This window comes from Suncus etruscus, chromosome 1 (genome assembly GCF_024139225.1).
Source record: "Suncus etruscus isolate mSunEtr1 chromosome 1, mSunEtr1.pri.cur, whole genome shotgun sequence".
NCBI classification, from domain to species: domain Eukaryota; kingdom Metazoa; phylum Chordata; class Mammalia; order Eulipotyphla; family Soricidae; genus Suncus; species Suncus etruscus.
In genome coordinates, this window is record NC_064848.1 from 95398980 (window position 1) to 95416162 (window position 17183).

The following is a 17183-nucleotide window of genomic DNA, read 5'->3' on the forward strand; positions in this document are numbered from 1 at the left end:
ACACATCTGAAAATCAGAACCAACATAGACCAAATGCCAAAAGCTGGAGGAAAATCATTCAAGCACACAATTCTCTTTAAGATTCTGGGTAGTCAGACAAAAGACTTTAGGCTTAAAAAGGCTGTGAGAGACACAGATGGGCATTTATTAATAATCAATGTATTTGTACAACAAGAAAAACCACACTCCTAAAGATATTTGCATCCAATGAGGGCAAAACAAAATATTTAAAACAATTGTGGATAGATTTAAAGAAAGACATCAATAGCAACACAATAATAGTAGGAGGCTCCTACATTGCCCTGCCTCATATCATAGGTCAACCAGACTAAAACTTAACAAGGATATACTGAGCATGAAGAAATAAGTGGAAGAGTATTTCTTTTTTTATATATGTACACATATGTACATATATATACATATTTCTATATGTATGCATATACACATATTTATGTATGTACACATATACATATCTCTGCATGTACCTATAAATGGCTTTTCATCCTAAATAGCTGAATACACATTCTTCCCCAATGCACACTGGACATTCTCCAAGACAAATCACCTGCTGGGTCATAAAACATAACTCTATACAATTAAGAGAATAGAAATTATTTCTATTATCAGATCATGATGCACTAAAAATAGAAGCAAATTACAAACATGCAGGAGAAATAATTTTGACACCTGGAAATTAAAGAGCTCAATATTCAACAACTAGTGAGTAAGAGAGAAAATCTAAAAGAAAATTAAAAGATTCCTGTAAACAAATAAGGAAGACACAAATTGTCAGAATTTGTGAGACATAGCAAATGTAGTATTAAGAATAAAATATATAGTTTGTGAGCATTCATCACAATAAAAGAAAGAAAGGACCAACAAAAATAACTTAATTGCATAACTTAAAATATTGGAAAAGGATGAATAAAGTGAACCAAAAATAGGCAGTCAAAAGGAAATAATGAAATTATGAAGGAAATTAGTTAACTGAAACCCCCAATAACAATTCAATAGATCAATGAAAACAAGAGTTGGTTCTTTGAACAAATAAACAAAATCTAAAAACCATTAGCAAAACTCACAAAGAGAGTTAAACATAATAAACTAAATCAGAAATGAAAGAATGAGGTAACTACATATAGTACAGAAATTCAAAAGGTAATCAGAGATTCTTTGAAAACTTTATGCCACAAAACAGGAGAATCTATAAGAAATAGATAAATCTTGGACTCCTATAACTTCCTAAGGTTGAAGCAAGATGATCTGGAATATATGAACAGGCTTTTCACTATTGAGGAGATTAAAATGGTAATCAAAAGTCCTCCCCAAATCAAAAGCAGTCCCAGATGGACTCACTAGTGGATGTGTTTCAAACTTATAAAAAGGACCTACTTCCAATCTATTTCAGGATCTTCCAGAAACTGAAGGAACAGAAACATTTCCAAATAATTTCTATGAAGCTAATCTAATCCTGAAACAAAACAGAGACACCACAAAAAAAGTGAACTATAGGACAGTGTCTTTAATGAACACAGATACAAATATCCTCAACAAAATACTAGCAAATAGAATCCAACAGCTCATCAAGGTCATAGACCATGACCAAATAGGATTCACTCCAGAGATGCCCAAATGGTTTTACATATGCAATACACCATTATCAATAAAAATAAAAATAAAAATGAAAATTATATGATTATATCACTAGATGCAGAGAAGCATTTTACAAGGCCCAATTCCCACTTATGGTAAAAATTCTCAACAAGATAAATTGAAGAAAGTTTTCTATATATAACCCAAAAGCCCATGGAAAAATATACTCAGTGGCAAAAAGTTAAAATCTTTTCCTCTAAGATCTGGCACAAGTCAAAGTTACCAACTCCCACCACTTTTATTCAATATAGTTTGGAATTATTTGCCATAGCAATCATGCAGAAAAAAGATATCAAGGGCATCAGATAGCAATGGAAGAAATCAAGCTTTCACTGTTGACAGATGAAATGATAATATATTCTAGAAAATCATAAAAACTACCAAAAAGCATCTAGAAACAAGATTTCTATGGCAAAGAGGACATAGGAAATAGCAACACATTCCCTGCTCATGAATTGGGTGTACTAATATAACTATAATTGCAATATCTCCCAAAAATTGTACATTTTTAATTTAATCCTAATGGTTGCCCATGACTTTCTTTTTTAAAGAAGTGCATCAAAGACTATGGAAATTTATTTGAAATAATAAATGTCCAGCATAGCTAAAGCAATCTTTGGCGTAAAGGAGATGGGATGAAACACTTTTCCCAATCTGCAACTACTATTATGTAGTCATTAAAACAGGATGGTACTGGAAAAAAGACAGACACTAGATCAATGGAACAGACAGAAATATTCAGAGTAGTAATTTCAAGGATATACTCATCATTGTCATGTGCTGGGTACATAATGGATTCAGAATATTCTTTTTGAGTAATCAAAATATTTTAGTTCCTATAAATAGACATGGTGGTTTCAGAACATGGTAATTATATTTGCTAAATAATTAAAGACACTATGTATATTCCAAAATTGACTACTTTTTATGTTAAAGATTTCACATAGGTTCTATTTATTTATATAATGGGTATAGTAGTAATAGTGTATACCATTGTAATATTTAAAGACCTTCACAGTCTTTGGGATCTGGTTCCCAGCTACATTTTTACTATCCCTTCCTTTTATCTTTTCTGTTCACACAGACAAACACATGTACACACATATGAATGCACACACACACATACACACATACACTCAGCTCACCAAACTGAATCACTAACCAATTGTGCTCCATTTCAGGCTATTGCACTTGTTCTACCTTGAATTAGCACACAATTTAGATATTTTCCCTCACATAATATATTTCTTGAGGCTCTTTTCTGTTTATTTTTTTTGAGCATACCCTGAAGTAAAAGACAAGTACCTTAACTCAAGTACTGTTTCTTTGACCCTTTTATTTAACCATTCTCAGAGAGAATCCTTCTCTATCATCCCAAATGAAATATCCCAATTCTCATTCCGCATTCATTCTTTTCTGGGGGAGAAGTTAAATCTCTCAAGCAATGCTTAGTAGACCTGTAGTCTCTCCCTGAAATTCTCCAACAAATGGCTGGAGTTCTGCTCTTGACTTGTAGTGTTGAAAGTTTTCAGAACCATCTCAGTTGTATTGGCAGTTGGGTACACCTCCAGTTTTGTTCCTGGAGATTCTTGGGAACAATGTGCTGCTCGGATTGGCCAAATATAAGGCATAATTATTATTCTTGCATTATATTTCTCTAGATCCCACCTGCAATATTTTTATGCATGTATTTATTACCATCTGACATTCTATTTTATTTTTTACTTATGTTCTGTTTCCCCCAAGAATGGAAGGTGCACAGAGACAGGAAGGTAAAAGTTATAAAAGTTGTTATAAAAGTCTAAAATTAAGTCTGGCAAAGAAGGCATACTCTCAGTTAATTTTCACTGGTAAATTATTATCATATATATCTATATATCTATATCTATATCTATATCTATATCTATCTATCTATCTATCTATATATATATATCTATATATATATATAAAGTTTCAGAACAGTGGCACTCGGGGGTTACTCCTGGCTCTATGTTTAGTAATCACTCCTGGAAGGCTTGGGGGACCATATGAGATGCTGAAGATCAAACCAGGGTCCATCCCGGGTCAGTAGTGTGCAAGGCAAATGCTCTACTGCTATGCTACACTACAGCCTCTGACCTGAAAAATTTTAACTTGACTTCATACTATGAATTTCTATCTTTGACGTGAAAGGAGTGAACTCTCTGAAGTTATGACATTCAGGACAGACAATTTTATAACTGAGGGCCATAAATAAGTAAAATATCAATACTTACAAATGCCTTGTCTTTAATATGAACAGTTTGCTTATAATTTACTGACAATGTAAGCAACATTTGCTATTATACTTACATTTACTACTAGATATTGAGTTGTCATCCTGGAAAATTGCTTCAGGGTCCATGCATATTCTTTTAAATTTTAAAGACAAAAATAAGGTTGTGATAGGGGAAATAAGTTGTTCAGAATTTTACATAAAGTGACAGAAACAGGATAATAATAAGGTCTTATGATATTTTGGGACTGTTTCTCGTATACCTCTGATGGTGATTTTCATAGGATATCTTAGTTGTATTATTCAGGAATATGAACGTATGTATAAGCAGAAAAAACTACTGTTTTGACAAAAGAGTTGGAACTTCATAATTGATTTGCCAAAGCCCATTTAAAATCTGTCAAAATATTTCAATTAGCAGCATCAATCAAAATTCAGAGTGTAGTGTGAAGTAGTAGATGAAAGCTGTTTATTTATAAATGTGAGAAATTTTGGTTGTGGGGGAGGTCATCTTTCTAGTTTACTTGAATTTCTTCTTCCTAAATTAGATTTTCTAAGAACCACTCTTTGTATTTTATAAATTGTATTTTAGACATAATTAAGTATAAAACCTAATTACTATTCTAATAAACTTACAGAAAAAAAATCCAAACTTTAAATTTAAGGTAACTGCACTCACAAAATATATAATACATCAAAGGTACTCATAAAATCAAAAATTTTAAACTATTGTATTGATACTTTTCTTGAAATAGGAATGGCAGAATGGAAGATAACTAGGTTGTTGATTAAGCTTGGCTAATGTTCTCATACCCAAGTTTTGATTCACTATGCTAAATTCACTATGCTAAATGATGTACAACTGATTTGTTAGTTCTGTGAAAAGGTAATTTAGTGCAAACACGCAATTTGCTAAACTAATATAGCAGCCTATGCCTACATGGCACAAGATTCAAAAAAAAAAACAAAAAAAAAAAAACAATGTCTGCGTGTCTCTACACCTTGTTTGTCTAACCTTGTTTGTCTAGTGTAAGCTGTAATAAATATATTTAATGCTATTTGTCAGTTATGTACGAAATATTTCATTTCTTTTTTGTGGGCTGGAAATTTGGCTAACTCCTGACAATGGCCAGAAATTACTCCTGGTTCTCTGTTCAGGGATTACTTCTGGTAGTGCTCAGGGAACTATTTTTTTTTTATTTTTTTTTATCATTTTTTAAATCTTTATTTAAACACCGTGATTACAAACATGATTATAGTTGTATGATTACAGTCATGTAAAGAGCACCCCCCTTCACCGGTGCAACATTCCCACCACCAATTTCCCAGATCTCCCTCCTCCCCACCCCCCTACACCTGTACTCGAGACAGGCTTTCTACTTCCCTCATTCATTCACATTTTATGATAGTTTTCAGTGTAGTCATCTCTGCAACTGCACTCATCACTCTATGTGATGAGCTGCATGTCCTGAGCTGCACCTACCAGCCCTCATCTCTCTTGTCTCTGAGATACTGTTAAAAATGTCCTTCATTTTTCTTAAAGCCCATAGATGAGTGAAACCATTCTGCGTCTTTCTCTCTCCCTCTGACTTACTTCACTCAGCATAATAGATTCCATGTACATCCATGTATTGGAAAATTTCATGACTTCATCTCTCCTGATGGCTGCATAGTATTCCATTGTGTATATGTACCACAGTTTCTTCAGCCACTCATCTGTTGAAGGGCATCTTGGTTGTTTCCAGAGTCTGGCTATTGTAAATAGCGCTGCAATGAATATAGGAGTAAGGAAGGGTTTTTTGTATTGTATTTTTGTGTTTCTTGGGTATATTCCTAGGAGTGGTATAGCTGGATCGTATGGAAGCTCAATTTCCAGTTTGTGAAGGAATCTCCATATTGCTTTCCATAAAGGTTGTACTAGACGGCATTCCCACCAGCAGTGAAAAAGAGTTCCTTTCTCTCCACATCCCCGCCAGCACTGCTTGTTTTCCTTTTTTGTGATGTGTGCCAATCTCAGTGGCGTGAGGTGGTACCTCATAGTAGTTTTGATTTGCATCTCCCTGACGATTAGTGATGTTGAACATCTTTTCATGTGCCTTTTGGCCATTTGCCTTTCTTCTTTTTCAAAGTGTCTGTTCATTTCTTCTCCCCATTTTTTGATGGGGTTAGTTGTTTTTTTTCTTGTATAGTTCTGTCAGTACCTTGTAAATTTTGGATATTAGCCCTTTATCTGATGTGTATTGGGTGAATAATTTCTCCCACTCAGTGGGTGGCCTTTGTATTCTGGGCACTATTTCCTTTGAGACGCAGAAGCTTTTCAGCTTAATATAGTCCCATCTGTTTATCTCTGCTTCCACTTGCTTGGAAAGTGCTGTCTCCTCCTTGAAGATGCCTTTAGTCTCAATGTCCTGGAGTGTTTCACCTACATGTTGTTCTATATACCTTATAGTTTCAGTTCTGATATCAAGGTCTTTAATCCATTTGGATTTTACCTTTGTATATGGTGTTAGTTGGGGGTCTGAGTTCGCTTTTTTGCAAGTGGTTAACCAGTTGTGCCAACACCACTTGTTGAATAGGCTTTCCCTGCTCCATTTAGGATTTCTTGCTCCTTTATCAAAAACAAGGTGGTTATATGTCTGAGGAACCTTCTCTGAGTACTCAAGCCTATTCCACTGATCTGAGGGTCTGTTTTTATTCCAATACCATGCTGTTTTTATAACTGTTGCTTTGTAATACAACTTAAAATTGGGGAAAGTAATGCCTCCCATATTCCTTTTCCCAAGGAGTGCTTTAGCTATTCGAGGTTGTTTGTTGTTCCAGATGAATTTCAGAAGTATTTGATCCACTTCTTTGAAAAATGTCATGGGTATCTTTAGAGGAATCGCGTTAAATCTGTACAATGCTTTTGGAAGTATTGCCATTTTAATGATGTTGATCCTGCCAATCCATGAGCATGGTATGTGTTTCCATTTCCGCGTGTCCTCTCTTATTTCTTGGAGCAGTGTTTTGTAGTTTTCTTTGTATAGATCCTTCACATCTTTAGTCAGGTTGACTCCAAGATATTTGAGTTTGTGTGGAACTAATGTGAATGGGATTGTTCTCTTAATGTCCATTTCTTCCCTATCATTATTAGTGTATAAAAAGGCCATTGATTTTTGTGTGTTAATTTTGTATCCTGCCACTTTGCTATACAAATCTATTATTTCTAGAAGCTTTTTGGTAGAGTCTTTAGGGTTTTCTAAGTAGAGTATCATGTCATCTGCAAACAGTGAGAGCTTGACTTCTTCCTTTCCTATCTGGATTCCCTTGATATCTTTTTCTTGCCTAATCGCTATAGCAAGTACTTCCAGTGCTATGTTGAATAGGAGTGGTGAGAGAGGACAGCCTTGTCTTGTACCAGAATTTAGAGGAAAGGATTTTAGTTTTTCTCCATTGAGGATAATATTTGCCACTGGCTTCTGGTAGATGGCTTTGACTATATTGAGAAAGGTTCCTTTTATTCCTATCTTGCTGAGAGTTTTCATCAAGAATGGGTGTTGAACCTTATCAAATGCTTTTTCTGCATCTATTGATATGACCATGTGATTTTTATTTTTGTTGTTGTTTATGTTGTGTATTATATTGATAGATTTACGGATGTTAAACCATCCTTGCATTCCTGGGATGAAACCTACTTGATCAAAGTGAATGATCTTCTTGATGAGGCACTGGATCCTGTTCGCCAGGATTTTGTTGAGGATCTTTGCATCTGTGTTCATCAGGGATATTGGTCTGTAATTTTCTTTTTTGGCAGCATCTCTATCAGGTTTTGGTATTAAGGTGATGTTGGCTTCATAAAAGCTATTTGGAAGTATTCCTGTTTTTTCGATTTCATAAAAGAGTCTGGCCAGAATTGGTAGTAGTTCCTCTTGAAATGTTTGAAAGAATTCATTCGTGAATCCATCAGGGCCTGGGCTTTTGTTTTTGGGTAAATTTTTGATTACAGTTTTAATTTCCTCAATAGTGATGGGGGTGTTTAGATATGCTACCTCTTCTTTATTCAACCGTGGAAGGTTATATGAGTTCAGAAATTTATCCATTTCTTCCAGGTTCTCATATTTAGTGGCATAGAGTTTCTCAAAGTATTCTCTGAATACCCTTTGAATCTCTGTAGTATCTGTAGTGATCTCCCCCTTTTCATTTCTAATACGCGTTATCAAGTTTCTCTCTTTCTTTTGCTTTGTGAGTTTTGCCAATGGTCTATCAATCTTGTTTATTTTTTCAAAGAAACAACTTCTGCTTTCGTTGATCTTTCGGATTGTTTTTTGGGTTTCCACTTCGTTGATTTCTGCTCTCAGCTTTGTTATTTTCTTCTGTCTCCCTATTTTTGGGTCCTTTTGTTGAGCACTTTCTAGTTCTATTAGCTGTGTCATTAAGCTACTCAGGTAAGCTCCTTCTTCCTTCCTGATGTGTGCTTGCAAAGCTATAAATTTTCCTCTCAGTACTGCTTTTGCTGTGTCCCATAAGTTCTGATAGTCTGTGTCTTTATTGTCATTTGTTTCCAGGAACCTTTTGATTTCCTCCTTGATTTCATCTCGGACCCACTGGTTATTGAGTATGAGGCTGTTTAACTTCCAGGTGTTAAATTTTTTCTTCTGTGTCCCTTTGCAGTTCACATCTAACTTCAGAGCCTTGTGGTCAACAAAGGCATCCTGCAAAATGTCTATCTTTGTTATTTTATGGAGGTATGTTTTATGTGCCAGCACATGATCTATCCTGGAGAATGATCCATGTACATTGGAAAAGAATGTGTATCCAGGTTTCTGAGGATAGAGTGCCCTATATATATCTACTAGGCCTCTTTCATCCATTTCTCTTTGCAGGTCTAGTATATTTTTGTTGGGTTTCCATTTGGTTGACCTATCAAGTGTTGACAAGCCTGTGTTGAGGTCTCCCACAATTATTGTGTTATTATTGATATCCTTCTTCAGATTTGTCAACAATTGTATTAAATACTTTGCTGGACCCTCATTCGGTGCGTATATGTTTAGGAGAGTGATTTCTTCTTGCTGTACAAATCCCTTGATTAGTACATAATATCCATCTTTGTCCCTTACAACTTTTCTGAGTATAAAGTTTGTGTCATCTGATATTAGTATGGCCACCCCTGCTTTTTTAAGGGTGTTGTTTGCTTGAATGATTTTCCTCCAGCCTTTGATTTTGAGTCTATGTTTATTCTGACTATTCAGGTGTGTTTCTTGTAGACAGCAGAAGGTTGGCTTCAGTTTTTTGATCCATTTCGCCACTCTGTGCCTCTTAACTGGTGCATTTAGTCCATTGACATTGAGAGAAATAATTGTCATGGGATTTATTGCCATCTTTGTGTAGAAGTTTGGTGTGTTTTTTGTTCTGTCTTGTTTTTAGAGTAGATCTTTCAGTTTTTCTTTTAAGGCTGGTTTTGAGTCTGCAAAGATTTTGAGCTGTTGTTTATCTGTGAAGCCGTGTATACATCCGTCAAACCTGAAACTTAGTTTTGCTGGGTGCAATATTCTTGGCGAAGCATTTATTTCATTGAGTTTTGCCACTACGTCCCACCACTGCCTTCTGGCCTTGAGTGTTTCTGGTGACAGGTCTGCTGTAAATTTCAAGGATGCTCCCTGGAATGTAATTTCCCTTTTCGATCTTGCTGCTTGCAGTATTCTATCTCTATCGGTGGGTTTCATCATGGTGACTAGGATGTGTCTTGGGGTGTTTCTACTGGGGTCTTTTTTAGCTGGTACTCTTCGGGCATGCAGGATTTGGTCACATGTTTTCTTTAGCTCTGGTAGTTTCTCTGTGATGATGTTCTTAACCATTGATTCTTCCTGAAGATTTTCTTCTTGGGTCTCTGGAACTCCAATGATTCTAAAGTTGTTTCTGTTGAGCTTATCAAAGACTTCTATTTTCATCTTCTCATATTCTTTGAGTAAATTTTCCATTGTCTGATAATTTGATTTGAGGCTTTTTTCCAATCTCTTCTGCTGTGTAAAGTTGTTATGCATCTCGTCTTCTAAAGCACTACTTCTATCCTCAGCTGCTGTTAACCTGTTGGAAATCTCATCCATTATGTTCTTCAATTCGTCTACTGAGTTTTTCAGACCTGTTATCTGATCTGATTTTTCAGTTTGGAGTTTTCTGATTTCTATCTTCATATTCTCTTGATTTTTATTAGTGCTCTGATTTATACTTTCTTTGATATCTGTTAGCAACCTCCATATTTCGTCTCTAAACTCCATTTCTGAAAGACTGCTTAGGTAGTTGGTCGTTGTTGGGTCATCAGAGTTTCCATCTTCATTCTCTATGGTTGAAGTTGGTTTGCGTAGTCTCCACATTGTCTCGCTTACACTGTGGGTTTTTCTACGTGTTGTGGTGGTACTCATTGGCGAGTTGGAGTGCGCGGCCGTGAAGCGCAGCGGAGCGGCTGCGCTCCAGCCCCCAAACACTCACCTCAGCCGAGGCAAGCCGTCAGGGGATGCCTGGGGAGGCCCCCAAATGTCTGCCAAGCAAAGGAAACCAGCACAATCCACAACTCCAACAGAAAACACACGCCCCAGCGAGACACGCCTTGAAGAGATTAATGCTGAATGAGGACAAAGTTCCCAGGTTGATGCAGGCTGGGGGAGGTCCCAAAATGTCTGCCGGGCCTAGGGGTCCAGCAGTCAGCCTGATCCGCAACTCCGGCCCCCAAACACTCACCTCAGCCGAGGCAAGCCGTCAGGGGATGCCTGGGGAGGCCCCCAAATGTCTGCCAAGCAAAGGAAACCAGCACAATCCACAACTCCAACAGAAAACACACGCCCCAGCGAGACACGCCTTGAAGAGATTAATGCTGAATGAGGACAAAGTTCCCAGGTTGATGCAGGCTGGGGGAGGTCCCAAAATGTCTGCCGGGCCTAGGGGTCCAGCAGTCAGCCTGATCCGCAACTCCGGCCCCCAAACACTCACCTCAGCCGAGGCAAGCCGTCAGGGGATGCCTGGGGAGGCCCCCAAATGTCTGCCAAGCAAAGGAAACCAGCACAATCCACAACTCCAACAGAAAACACACGCCCCAGCGAGACACGCCTTGAAGAGATTAATGCTGAATGAGGACAAAGTTCCCAGGTTGATGCAGGCTGGGGGAGGTCCCAAAATGTCTGCCGGGCCTAGGGGTCCAGCAGCAGCCTGATCCGCAACTCCGGCCCCCAAACACTCACCTCAGCCGAGGCAAGCCGTCAGGGGATGCCTGGGGAGGCCCCCAAATGTCTGCCAAGCAAAGGAAACCAGCACAATCCACAACTCCAACAGAAAACACACGCCCCAGCGAGACACGCCTTGAAGAGATTAATGCTGAATGAGGACAAAGTTCCCAGGTTGATGCAGGCTGGGGGAGGTCCCAAAATGTCTGCCGGGCCTAGGGGTCCAGCAGTCAGCCTGATCCGCAACTCCGGCCCCCAAACACTCACCTCAGCTGAGGCAAGCCGTCAGGGGATGCCTGGGGAGGCCCCCAAATGTCTGCCAAGCAAAGGAAACCAGCACAATCCACAACTCCAACAGAAAACACACCGGAACTATTTTTTTTTAATATAATTTTTATTTTAATCATAGTGGCCTACATATCATTGACAATAATATTTTAGGTACATATTAACATAAAATCAGGGGAATTCCCATCACCAAATTGTCCTTCCTCTACCTCTGTTCCCGGCCTATCTTCCATATCCTCCTCCCTCACCCCTGGGGCTGCCAGAATAAGTGGTCCCCTCTGTGCCTAGCTAACTACTTAGTGGTCCTACACCTGTTTGGTCTTAGTACCTCCCTTATTTCCCGCTCTAGTTGGGAGGCGGAACTAGATAGTTCAAGTTATATGGTTTTGTTTGAAGAAGAGAAAAGTAATAAACTGGGGAAAAATCAAACACACTGAAAATGGGCGGAGTCCTCCTGGAAGCATTCATGCTAGTTTTGAGAGACGAAGGGGAAAAGGGAGGTGGAACACCACAACAGTACAAAAAGAAGTGTCAAATAAAACATCCAGTGAACATTCCAACAATAAAGATAAACACCACATAAAGGCCATGGTCTTGAGATAAAAAACATGGCAGAGCACATAAAGGAAGAAAAGAAAAGGAGAAAAAAAATATGAACGAAGACAACTTTTAACCACAACAAAACAAATAAATCGGCAAAACCTAGATAAATAAATAAAAAAAATTGTGCTTTCTGCCTTTTTTTTTTCTTTTTTTCTTTTTTCTTCCCTCTTGCACAGGCACAGTAAATACTGAGGCCATTTGAAAAGGAATTCCCTTGGCCTAAGAGAAACAGGGTTTCTCCACCCTTGAAGTATTTTGTCATGGGATTAACTATAGACTCCTTTCAGGTTCATTTACTCTCCCTTGGTGCTTTTGTGGTGTTTGGAAGACTTCTGCTCCATCCTGGGTGATAAAATCAGACCTCTTTATCTAGAGATCTTGGTCTGCACAGGTCAAGGAGTGGAACTTATGATAAAGTCTTTCTTTGTGGTTCTAGAAGTTCTGTTCCCTCTGTGTCATTTTAATCTGTTTTCTGTGGTTGGTGGCCTTGGTCTTTGTACTGATCCTAGGACGGTGGCCAGGGAACTATTTTCAGATTTAGGAGAGGAACTAGAACTAACTACATACAAGGCAGGATGCCTAAAACCTGGTATTATCTCTATCTTGTCGCTCCTTCAGCTCTCTTCTTCTTTTTTTTTCGTTTTGTTTTGTTTTGTTTTGTTTTGGATTTAGAGACAACATTTGGCAGTGCTCAGTTATTAACTTCTGACTGTGCACTCAGGAATTATTCCAGAGGTTCTCAGAAGACTATATGGCATGCCAGGTATCTGGGTCTGGGACTGGGTCAGTACATGCAAAGCAAACTACACTATACTCTATGCAGCCCCTAAGCTCTTTTTCTTAATAAAGAATTGGTTACTTACTGAAAAATAAGTTTCCATAGAAGAGACAAGTTAAAACTGCATTTAAATAAACTAGATATTTATCTTTTTGTTTTGTTTTGTTTGGGGAGGAGGTGATCATTCAGCTACACCCACCTGGTTCTGTGCTTATAAATCGCTCTTGGCAGTCTCAGAGAGACCATATGGGATGCCAAGAATCGAATTACGGTCCTTCCAGGGCTGGCTGCGTGCAAAGAAAACATCCTACCACTGTGCTATTGCTTCAGCCCCATAGATATTCATCTTAAACTAAAAGTCAGTGTTGCTGTATTTAAATAATTTTTAGGAGACACCATATGTATTTTATAATAAAGTTGAATTTGAAGATATGGTGCCAATTGTTTTATACTATCATATAACACTTTTGGTAAAGATGGACATAGCATTTTTATTTATATTGTTGTCAACTATTAGAATTACAGACATTGTCATGTGGAAAAAAGTATGACACTGAAGAATAAAAATACTAAAGAAATAAGTAATATTTATCCATTCAAATAAGTAATTTTAGGTTCAAAATGTACGGCAGTACATAAATAATCAACAATTTAAGCAATAGGTGGTAAAAATATTATCAAAAATTTAAGAAAATCAGAAATCTACCTTTCAGAACCAACTATATACTGAGATAGTTAAATGTTTTCCTACTGAAACTATCCATGCAATTAAAACAACCAAGTATAAAATAAATTGTAAAAACAAACTAAATATGAGATAATCAAACAAAAATAAAATAAAATATCCAAACATAAATAGTTGGGGGGCACAGCAGTGATGCTCAGGGGTTACTCCTGGCTATGCACTCAGAAATTGCTCTTGGCTCGGGGGACCATATGGGATGCTGGGGATTGAACACAGGCTTGTCCTGGGTGAGTCGTGTGCAAGACAAACACCTTACCACTGTGCTATTGATCCAGCCCCCAACATAAATATTTTGTGTTGAGGTTCTGATTGAAGGCCTGTTTGATATATTCTATTGATATGAGCTGCCCAAGATACCAACACTAGTATAAACAATGTCATAACTTTATTTTTATAAAAATATATATATATATTTTTATTTTTTTTTGGTTTTTGGGCCACACCCGGCGGTGCTCAGGGGTTACTCCTGGCTGTCTGCTCAGAAATAGCTCCTGGCAGGCACGGGGGACCCTATGGGACACCGGGATTCGAACCAACCACCTTTGGTCCAGGATTGGCTGTTTGCAAGGCAAACGCCGCTGTGCTATCTCTCCGGGTTAAAGCCACTTATAATGATATGAAGAATGCAATTTTGTAGTGATTTATTTTATGATACTTTATGAAGTGTCAGGCATTTCTAATCTATCTACTAGAACCTGCATTCTTACCTAGAATGTGGCCTCTTCAGGGACACTCAATATTTGTAACTCTAGAAGTAGAATAATAGTTAAACTTAGAAATATTATGAAGTTCCTTTATGAAGAACATTAGGTAAAAATACCCCAAGGACCATAGATAAAACAGATATATTCCTTGAGAAGAAGCATAGGGAGCTGCAAAAATTACTTTAGAATCAGAGGAATTTGGGCAAAATATGAACTTGATAATATGATAGATGTATCAGTTTGACTATGTTATCCAACTTCTTTCATCAGAGGTTGTCTGAATAGTCTAAGAAGGTATTTAATATACTAATAATATACTAATAATTTAATATACTAATAGAAGGTATTTAATATACTGATGTGAGGTAACAGTGTTAATCATTACACTATGGGGAAACAGGGTTGTGGCCTTTGGGTGGGTACATTAGTAAAGTTGGGAGTAATATAGCTATATATCCAAATACAAAGTCAATTTGAATATTCTGAAACTAACCCCAGGTCTATGATCATTTAATTTTTGATAAAGGGACAAGAAATACAAAGTGGAGCAAGGAAAGCCTCTTAAACAAGTGGTGTTAGAAAAACGTGAACTCAGACCTCTCTTTAGCACAATGCACAAAGGTCAAATAAAAATGATTAAAAACTTTAATATTAGATCTAAAATGATAGGTACATAGAGAAAAACATAGGCAGAACACTCCATGACATTAAAACTAAAGGTATCTTTAAGGATGAAACACTACTGCCAACCAAGTGGAAGCTAACATTAACAAATGGGATTACATCAACCAGAAAAGCTTCTGCATGTCAAAGGAAACAGTGGCTAGGATACAAAGATTATTCACAGAATGGGAGAAACTATTCACCCAGTATTCATCAGAGAAGGGGTTAATATCTAAGATATGCAGAGGCACTTATAGAACTAAGCAAGAAAAAACATCTAACCCCGTTCAAAAATAGGGAGATGAAAAACAAATATTTTCTCAAAGAAGAAGGCCTAAAGGCTTGCGAAAAATATGCTGGACACCTCTAACCATCAGGGAAATGCAAGTCAAACAATAATCAGAATTTATTTCACAAAGACTGGCACATATCAAAGAGCAAGAACAACCAGTGCTGGCACAGTTGTGGGCAAAAAGAGATTCTCATTCACTGCTTGTGGTAGACTGGTACAGTCTTTAAAAAAAACAACAATATGAATATTTGTTTGCCACGAAGATCAGGAAAGTGCATTTTGGGCAAATAAGGGTCCACTATGCCAATGGTAGTTGGAATTAATTACTCTGGACAAGAACTGGGTGCTGAAAGTGAAATGCATGATACGCCTTCATTAACAATAGTGCAAACCACAGTATGAAAACGGAAAAAGAGAGAGAAAGAGGGATAAGAAAGAGAAGTAAATTGCCTGCCCCAGAAAGAGGTGGAGACAGGAGGGTAAAGGGGAAACTGGATAAAATTGGTGTTGGGAAACCAGTCCTGGTAAAGGGTGGAGGGTGGTATACAGTCTATAACTAAAATTCAATCATGAACAATTTGGTAACCATGGTGATTAAATAAAGTAATTATTAAAACGTTTATTCATCTGTATATTCTTTGTATTATTGTACAGATCCTGTTGTGAATCTTCATAGATCCAAATTTTTGAGATATATAAATATCTTCTATTTCTTTCCTTCTCATTGTTTGTTTTTGATTATGGGCCACATTTAGCGTGCCAGGGGCTTAATCTGAGTTCTGTGCACAGGGGTCATTCTTAGTAAAGCTTGGAAGACCATATACAATGCTTAGAATCAAACCTAGATTATCTGCATACAAGGCAAGTAAAGTCCACTGTACGATCTCTCCAGTTCCTTAGTATAGTGTTCAATAGAACTATTTCTCCCAAAGCTTACAGTTTAATCTGTTATAGAAAAATGGTTCAAGAAGAGAATAAAAAGTTTGAAGCAATTAGTTGGCATATAATTATCTCTACAGTTTTTTAATTTATCATCTTTTCAAAAAAATTTTGATAACATTTTTTTTTTCAAGAAAGTCCTTTTCTCCACAAATTAGTATGTTAACTCCTCTGGGACATTTTCTTTTTGGTCTTTTATAACTTAAGTATGCCTTTTTCCCTATAGCTTGAACCCCCTTTACTTTATTCACATCATAAAATGCTACCAAACCTTCTCCTTCAAATAAATCTATATTCTACATCTAAAAGTAAACTATAATATTTCTAAATATTTCTGATGTAAGTTGGTATGAATATGGCATTTCAGAGGTTGTAAGATATTAAAGTAAAAGTAAGCTAAAATTTAACCTATTTTGTAGATGCACAATCTCAAATATCTTACTATTCTAATGCCTGCAAAATGTTAATATTAATTTTAAAAGCCATTATATAATTATATATGCATGTTTATTTTGGTTTTGTTCCACATCATATGATGTTAAAGGGTAACTCCTGGCTCAGGTATTACTTAAGAATTACTCCTGGTAATCTTCAAGAACCATATAGGATGCCAGGAATTGAACACATGTTAGCTGTGTGTAATTCAAGTGCACAGTGAACTGTACTTTTACTCCAGCCACCAAATTACCATTTTTTTGCTCATAAGATGCACCTGACCATAAGATGCATGCTGTCCTCCCATGCACTCAGGCTTCAGCTCCAGGTGGCATTCATTCCATAAGACACACTTTTATAAGAACAAAGTGTGTCTTATGGTACTATATATATATATATATATATATATATATATATATAATTGCTATACATAGTAAAGAGCTTAAGTATGTGATAAATTTTAAAATAAAGGAAACATTTTACTTCAGTTGTTTTCATGAGTCATAAAAATTAATTTTTGACTCATTTATTATCACTCACGTTTTATGCACACATACTACACATGCCATTAGTATATGAAGCCCTTTATAATAAGGGTAATGTATACTTTCTAATATCTTGCAAATATATGCTTTC

At 36.8% G+C, this 17183-nt stretch overlaps 1 protein-coding gene across 1 annotated transcript in view; it reads right to left on the reverse strand.

The window, feature by feature from the left end:
• THSD7A (thrombospondin type 1 domain containing 7A) overlaps positions 1-17183 on the reverse strand; it is a 320868-nt gene that overhangs the window by 162802 nt on the left and 140883 nt on the right. The gene's annotated exons all lie outside the window — the stretch shown is intronic.